This window comes from Poecilia formosa, unplaced genomic scaffold (genome assembly GCF_000485575.1).
Source record: "Poecilia formosa unplaced genomic scaffold, Poecilia_formosa-5.1.2 Scaffold452, whole genome shotgun sequence".
Classification (NCBI taxonomy): Eukaryota; Metazoa; Chordata; class Actinopteri; order Cyprinodontiformes; family Poeciliidae; genus Poecilia; species Poecilia formosa.
In genome coordinates this window covers 323342-330808 of record NW_006800391.1, presented here as the reverse complement: position 1 = coordinate 330808, position 7467 = coordinate 323342, and the positions used below count along the sequence as shown (strand labels likewise).

The 7467-nt window shown below is 40.5% G+C and overlaps 1 protein-coding gene across 6 annotated transcripts in view; it reads right to left on the bottom strand.

Annotated features, from left to right (window-relative positions):
* Positions 1 to 7467, bottom strand: part of hoxb3a (homeobox B3a) — a 71288-nt gene that overhangs the window by 24083 nt on the left and 39738 nt on the right. The window contains exon 1 of one of the 6 annotated variants that reach the window (XM_007577755.2): positions 3235 to 3375. The exons of the other annotated variants lie outside the window; for them this stretch is intronic. The gene's annotated coding sequence lies outside the window, so the exon portion shown is untranslated. Of the gene's footprint in view, positions 1 to 3234; positions 3376 to 7467 lie in introns of those variants that run through there. 6 annotated transcript variants of the gene reach the window in all.

Genomic DNA, 7467 nt, shown 5'->3' with positions numbered 1-7467 from the left:
TATTATTAAGTATAATACGAATTAAAAATAATAACAAAGGCATGTTGGACCATGATAACCTGTGCTCCATCTTAAATATCCTTTTTTTTTATTCAGAGGGCTGCAGATTTAGAACCGAAGCGCATTGTGATTTTATGTTTTAAGACTTTCTATAATTTCTATTACTATATTATTTTATATCTTTGTTGTTGATTCTAGACTCAGTTAAACTAGTTTTGTCTGCAGCAGAAGGCTTGGCAGACATTTAACACCATTCCGATTACTTTTATTGGACTTTTGTGTTTTAGATTAATTTTGCTGCACTACAGTTTGAATGCTCTACATCCTCTGACTGTATTTTTGTTGTTTTGTGAATGAAATATATCCTAGTTTATAAGTATTTCTTTGAGTTGACCATAACATGCAGACAGGCGCAGTCGAAAACCTTAACGTCCCAAATACTGTCAAACAATTTTTGCATAAACCTTTTGCAAACCTGCTTTGTTCGTCGGCAGTTATTACAAAAACTTGACATGTACTCTATTCTTTTGTATAAATATTGGTTATTTACCTGGATATAATTTCAATTGTCCAAATACTTAAACGGCATCCCATGTATAGCAAATAGACGTTATCTAATTTAAGAAAAGTGAGTTATAACGTTCATTTTTGCCGCCTGCGCAAAGTAGCAGTGAAACCACCAATATGTGATATAATATGTGAAGATATAAGGTGCGGAACAGCGCACCACAGCGCATCAGAAGCACACGACTCTCCGCAAGTTACCTGAGGAGAATTTGGACGTTGGATATTTTCTCAGAGTTATTTTACACAGAGTGTAACATGAATACAGCGAGGCCTCTCGCAACCTACTCTCACGGAGCTCACCGATCATCCTATGTTCCGAGCTTCAGAAACACAGTACCTGCATCCCAGTCGCTTGCAATTATTCGAGGTTTTTACACCAACTCTTTGACAAACAACTACCATGTAAGAATATACTATTTAGAAACTGACACAGGCAATGGGTAAAAAAAAGAAAGAAAGAAAAGAAAAAGAAAACAATTGTCTTCGCTGCTCATTTACGTGCTGCAGCTTTATGAATCAATGCTCAGTTTCCGCAATCATGTGATTGCCAGTCCTGAAGAGCAAACATCAAAATCCACAACAAAGTTCGACACTAAAATTTCGCAATTTTAGTATTTGATAGCGATTGATCAATATTATTTGTGAGAAAATATGTTTCTTCTAACGACCATAAATATTAGAGCAGTCATTTCACAGGAAGGGGTAAAAAAGATTTTAATCGAATGTTATGGACCACAGTGTGGGGAAATACTACCGTAGAGTAATATGTATGATTAAAACACCAGCGCCACCTAGTCCTACTCAGTCCATGGAAATGAGCCAAAATATTATTTCTGACACCACAGTGAAGAGCAAGAACACGAAGCTCTGCCCTCTTTTCTGCTGCTGTCATTACTATGGGATGAGTCGAGCTAATCTGGTAATACTTCGGTTTACACTGATGCTGTGGGCGAGGAGACAGACGGGGATGTCTGCCTTACAAATATGACCATCCATGCATCCATCCATCCATCCATCCATCCATCCATCCATCCATCCATCCATCCATCCATCCATCCATCCATCCATCCATCCATCCTAAACATTAACAGTTACAGTTACAGTACTACTACTACTACTACTACTACTACTACTACTACTAATAATAATAATAATAATAATAATAATAATAATAATAATAATAATAATAAATAAATAAATAAATAAATAAATAAATAAATAAATAAATATTCTGACTTGTCTGCCTGGGATTTTTTTTTCACAATAAGAGCATATGATCTAGTGTTCAGCATCCTGTGCTATTCTCTTCGCACCAGCTACTTTTAAACCCAAACATCACACACCACGGTGAATTATGGTGAGTAAATTATGTTTGCTCCCGCCCACATCTCACTCTGCTGGCAGGCTGAAAATGGAACCTCACACATGTCTTCAATTTAAAAGCCAAGGGGGAAAAAGTTCTGATTAAAGGCGAAGATGAACAGAACCAGAGATACTGGATGTTGAAACGAATAAGGACGGCAAGCTCCATTGAAGGAAGCATCCAAGGAAAAATGCATGGTGAGAAAAAAAGAAGAATAAAACTATAGTAGTAGTTAGTTGGGATGGCACAAAGAAGAAGCAAACGTAATTTAATGAAATTAAATCACCAGTGCGAAGAAATTAAGCAAAATGTCTGAAAAATCAAAGTCACACTAATTGTTCCTGGACAGGCCGACGCAGGACACATTTCATCTAAAGTCAGGGGCCTTCCTGTGCTCGTGAACGTGTGACTCAAAGCACTATTATCAGTAAAGTCATTCTTGTCCAGTTTGATAGGTTTGTTCAGTCTGAGCTAAATACAGAGTTTTTCTTTTGCCAACAGATCCTTTGCGTGAGATTTCATTACTGGTGAGGGCTTCGCGGTGCGCTAAATTTCAACAAATCTTACTTTAATAGGTCACCACAGTAATTCACGAACAAGAGGTGATTAAGTAAGCGGAGCAAGTCGGAAATAGGAAAGACCACGAGTATTAATCAGGAGTAGGGAGAAAAGATTAAAAAAAGAACTGTGTGAATAATGGCGGGGGTGAAGGGGATGTCAGTAACACAGGAATAACTGTGGAGGAACAGAGGTAAGGTAAAAGAGGTGTCGGTGGAAGCAGCAGCACTTCATCCTGTCTTCTTCCGCCTCAGTCTGCTGTATCATCTTTCCATCGGCCGTCATTTTCCCTCACCTTCTTCCCACAGCGTTGGGACACATGATTTATCGGGGCTGGTGCCATAAACAGCAGAACTCCTTCACAAAATCATAATGGCAGCCGCACGCTGACACCCTGCCTCACTATAAATCAGGAGAAGTAGCTGGCTGGGAGGGAAAAAAATGAGAGAGAGGAGAGGGAGAGGGAGTGGACAAATTCAAGCGGATAAAGAGATGTAGACGCAAACAGGAGTTGATGGGAGAAAGATGGAGAACATTCAAGTGCTTCTGAAGATAGAAACAGCCATCGGCTAACATCGCAGTTGTTCCCACTTCCCTCCCTCATTGTACGCTGCACGGCTGTATCTCTCCAACCTATAAACAATGGCTGATGATGATGGGTGGGGGGCGTGATGTGTAAACAACACGACAGCCACATGCACCATGAGAAAACACGGCGAAAGATGAGGATTTGGGGGCATATTTACCACGGTGTTAAAACAGCCTGTGATTCACTGAGTGGGAAGCGGGCGTAGGCGGCGCGGCGTATAGGAGGAAGAAGTGGGCTTTCCCCCCATGCAGTCCCCTTCCTTCCGCAATACTCACGGCGTCCACAGCGACCCGTAAGACACACACCCGTCCAAATTTGTTTTATTGCAGCCTCCTTCTCTCTTTTCTCCTGTTCTCTCTCTCTCTCTCTCTCTCTCTCTCTCAGTCTGTTGGCGTTTCCCGGTGTCCTCTCTCTCTCTCTCTCGCCCTCTCTCTCTCGCCCTCTCTCTCTCTTCTTTCCTTTCTCTCCACTCTCTGCTGATACAAGGGGCTTTTTTAAAGGACAGTTGACTTTTCCACGTCAGACACACACGCACACTTGGAGAAGAGCGACGTTCTGTCCGTTATATTTCTGACGAATCCATATCGGTTCTGCAACCCCTGCATTAATTATTTAATGAAGCACGTGACGCTTTGGCCGTGACGGGGGTCTGGGTGGGGGTGCTTGTTTGAGGGGGGCAACCATGAGTTCTGGGACCCACGCGGGCCCGTGCGTTTAGCTTGGAACAAAAATGACGAAAAAACAATAGCAGGTCGCTGAGCTGACTTTTTGGTTCCTCATTTCAGGAGTTAGTTCAATAAAGACCAGCAGGACCAGGCCCATACACACAGAAAGTGACAACAAATGAAAAAGGAAATTCTCAATGCTGTGTTCGTTTGTAAAGATAAGTGCAGGCATCACAATCTTCACTGTCATCTTTTTCAGCTCACCATCTTGCAGCCGAGCAGGAGAATCCAGAGATCGTCCCGTCAGAGCCCAATTTAATGGATGTTTCCAGCAACAATAAGCTGCTGGGCTTCTCGGCAGGAGATTGGTCCTTTTCCTTTCTTTCTTTTTTTTTTTTTTTCGAAACCAAATATTTTTTATTGCTAAAATGTTCAAGAAAACGAAAAACCTTTCAGAACATAAACTCAAACAAATCACATCAAAGTCTATAATAACTTGAGCCATCAGGACCTGACAAGAGCTGCGGGAAGAAAATAACGGTCTAATTTTCCAAACCAAAAATAACATTACCTTTAATTGTTATTAGGAAATTCGGCATGTTCATAATTTGATGTTATATGTTGAAATAAATCACACTTCCTTGTTTGAAAGAAAATATCCCACAAGATCGAGTTTCCAATAAGAATAATTCCTACAGAGGTGCGTGTTTTGGGAGAGAAGACAGAGGGTCGGGCAGGTAGCGGGCAGCTAGAGAGCTGCAAAAAGCAGCAGTTCAGCCGAGGAGAAAGTGAAACAAAGACATATTGTCAGATTAACACAGAGAGAGGGACACCGAGGAGTCAAGGAGACCCAGAGGCCGTGTGGGGCCCCAACAATAGAACCTTGGATTCCTTCTGGCGCTGAAGCCACCGAGAGCGGAACAATAGAGCGCAAAGAAAAAATGTCGTCACTGAGAGGTTCAACATGTGAGCCTGTGCTGGTTGTAGAGTAACAAACCGTTCAAGGTCAAAGCAACGGAAAATTATAAGAACTGAAAATCTAACAGTGTCATGCGATTCTGCTTCGGTCATCCTAAGTTAGCCCTGCGTGTAGTGAACCAAATATGAGCCACGTGAACAATGAAGGCTAACACTGATGAAGAAAAAATGCTGTTCTTTTAGATTTGATCTTCTGCCTTGTGTAAATATTTTACATATCTGCACATTGATCAAGTTGTGGAAAATGAAAAAGAATGAAAACAGAAAGAGTAATTCTAGGCTAACATGCTCATATGATTTTTAGTGTTATATTTGATGTAATAATGAAACAAAGAGCCGCTATGATGTCATTTTAATGGTGGACATAAGTTATGGCAATCACATTGGTAATCTATCTATCTATCTATCTATCTATCTATCTATCTATCTATCTATCTATCTATCTATCTATCTATCTATCTATCTATCTATCTATCTATCTATCTATCATCTATCTATCTATCTATCTATCTATCTATCATTAATAGATTTTATACATTGCTTAAGACTAACATTTCCTAACGATTACAGTGCTTTTCTTTCTTTCTTTCTTTCTTTCTTTCTTTCTTTCTTTCTTTCTTTCTTTCTTTCTTTCTTTCTTTCTTTCTTTCTTTCTTTNTTTCTTTCTTTCTTTCTTTCTTTCTTTCTTTCTTTCTTTCTTTCTTTCTTTCTTTCTTTCTTTCTTTCTTTCTTTCTTTCTTTCTTTCTTTCGGGGTTTATTACTGAGATAATTTGCTATGTAACACAGATTCCTTTTAAATCTATCATGAGGAGGAAAAACGTGAGAAACGGTTGAAATGCCTCATAAGGGCGGCCGTTTAACCGCTTTTCAAATAGGAAGGTCGGTGTTTTTCAAAGTCCTGATGTAAACAGCGGTGTAAATCCTGTTTTGCGGGTCAGTAACTGAGGAACATAAAATATAATATTCTAATACAATATATATATGTGTGTGTGTGTGTGTGTGTGTGTGTGTGTGTGTGTGCGTTTGTGTGTGTGTGTGTATTAGAATATTATATATTAGAATTTCTTAACAGCTGTAAAAAAGGCACACCTTTATGAGGTCCCCATGCTCAAACTTCCATCCATCCATACACCCTTGTCCCCTAGTGGGGTCGGGAGGGTTGCTGGTGCCTATCTCCAGCTAACGTTCCGGGCGAGAGGCGGGGTCACCCTGGACAAGTCACCAGTCTGTCGCAGGGGCATAGAGACAGACAGGGCAAACAACCATGCACACCGGGCCGGGAATTAAACCAAGAACCTTCTTGCTGTAAGGCAACAGCTCTACCAACTTCTCCACTGTGCAGCCCATGCTCAAACTTATTCATTATAATTAAAAAGTCATGGTAAAGACAATGCATCACAAAACACCACAATGTTTACCCAAAGACAATCTAATAAAGACAACATCATTTCAGTCAGACAATGGATGGAATGAGTGGAAGAGATGGTTTTTCACCAGGACTCTTGTAGAGGCCTAATGGTCCACTATTAATAATAAAGGCCTCAGCAGAGAACAACAGAACTCACTTCCAACCGCTCTACGCCCATCGTCAAATTGCAATTTCACGTCCCAGCATCAATATGACTATTCTCGTGGATTGCGTGAAGAATATTATTACGAGAAAGTAATGAGGTGAAATGTAAATACTAACCCGCTAACGGGCCACACCAAAATCACAATAAACGTATGGAAATTATACCTAACTGAAATTAGCTGTTGTGATTTAATTAGGGTATATTTTTCAGCTATTTTGGGTTATTTTAGAGTAGTTAGTTCCTGATTGTGCCCCAAAGTTCTCTAAAATACCGCATTAATGACCCTGATCTGGAAATTTCACTTTATTGTATTGTACTGCATTGTATTGTATTTATTTCATGTGTACATGACATAAAAACAGCGCAGGTTCTAGAAGGTAACAGCAGACCAGCAGGATTAAAAAGTGCTTCATGCTAAAACACAGGAAAGTTAAAAAGTATGCAGTCTTCAGTTATATACGGGGATCTGTTGTGGAATTACTTAGTTATATCAGCTGACCTTTTAAACTCTCTTTAATCACTTAGAAATATTGACAAATATATAAGGAACGCTCAACAGCGGGTTCACTTCAAAGAAACTGTGCACGCGCATGCTGCACTTGGCAGCCATTATCTGGCTCTGGCTTTTAAATACTTAATGAATGGTACACACAGATTCGCTCCCCCCCTCTCCCCCCCGCACACACACTACACTGTTGTTGCCACATATCTCAAGTGTAGACCTCCTCCTGCAGCACGCGTGCCTGTACTGTGACCTCCACATCTCTCCGCGCTCTCTAGAATAATAAATTTCTCTGACACCGCGGATGCAACGAGCCAAAGTGAAAAAAAATGTGTGGGCGATTTGTCTGATAATTAGCAAACCACTACGAGACTCTCTGGGCCAAAGATCAGTGTTTGTCCCAGCCTTGAATTCATAATGCCTACCTAGACCCCGATGTATTCCCTATTGCTATGTTCTCATTACTCTTAGGACAATTGGTGTGCGTCCTGTGAGTTCCTGTGGTCTGCAGCTTATTTCGAAAAGCTGTCCCTTGAAACCTCAGTCCCGTCATTTGGACCAGATCATCCGAACAGACGGAGAGCGCACTCCCATCACCTGTTAGCTGACTTTCTGCCTCGTTATATATATATATAACGAGGCAGAAAGTATATATAACGATATATATATA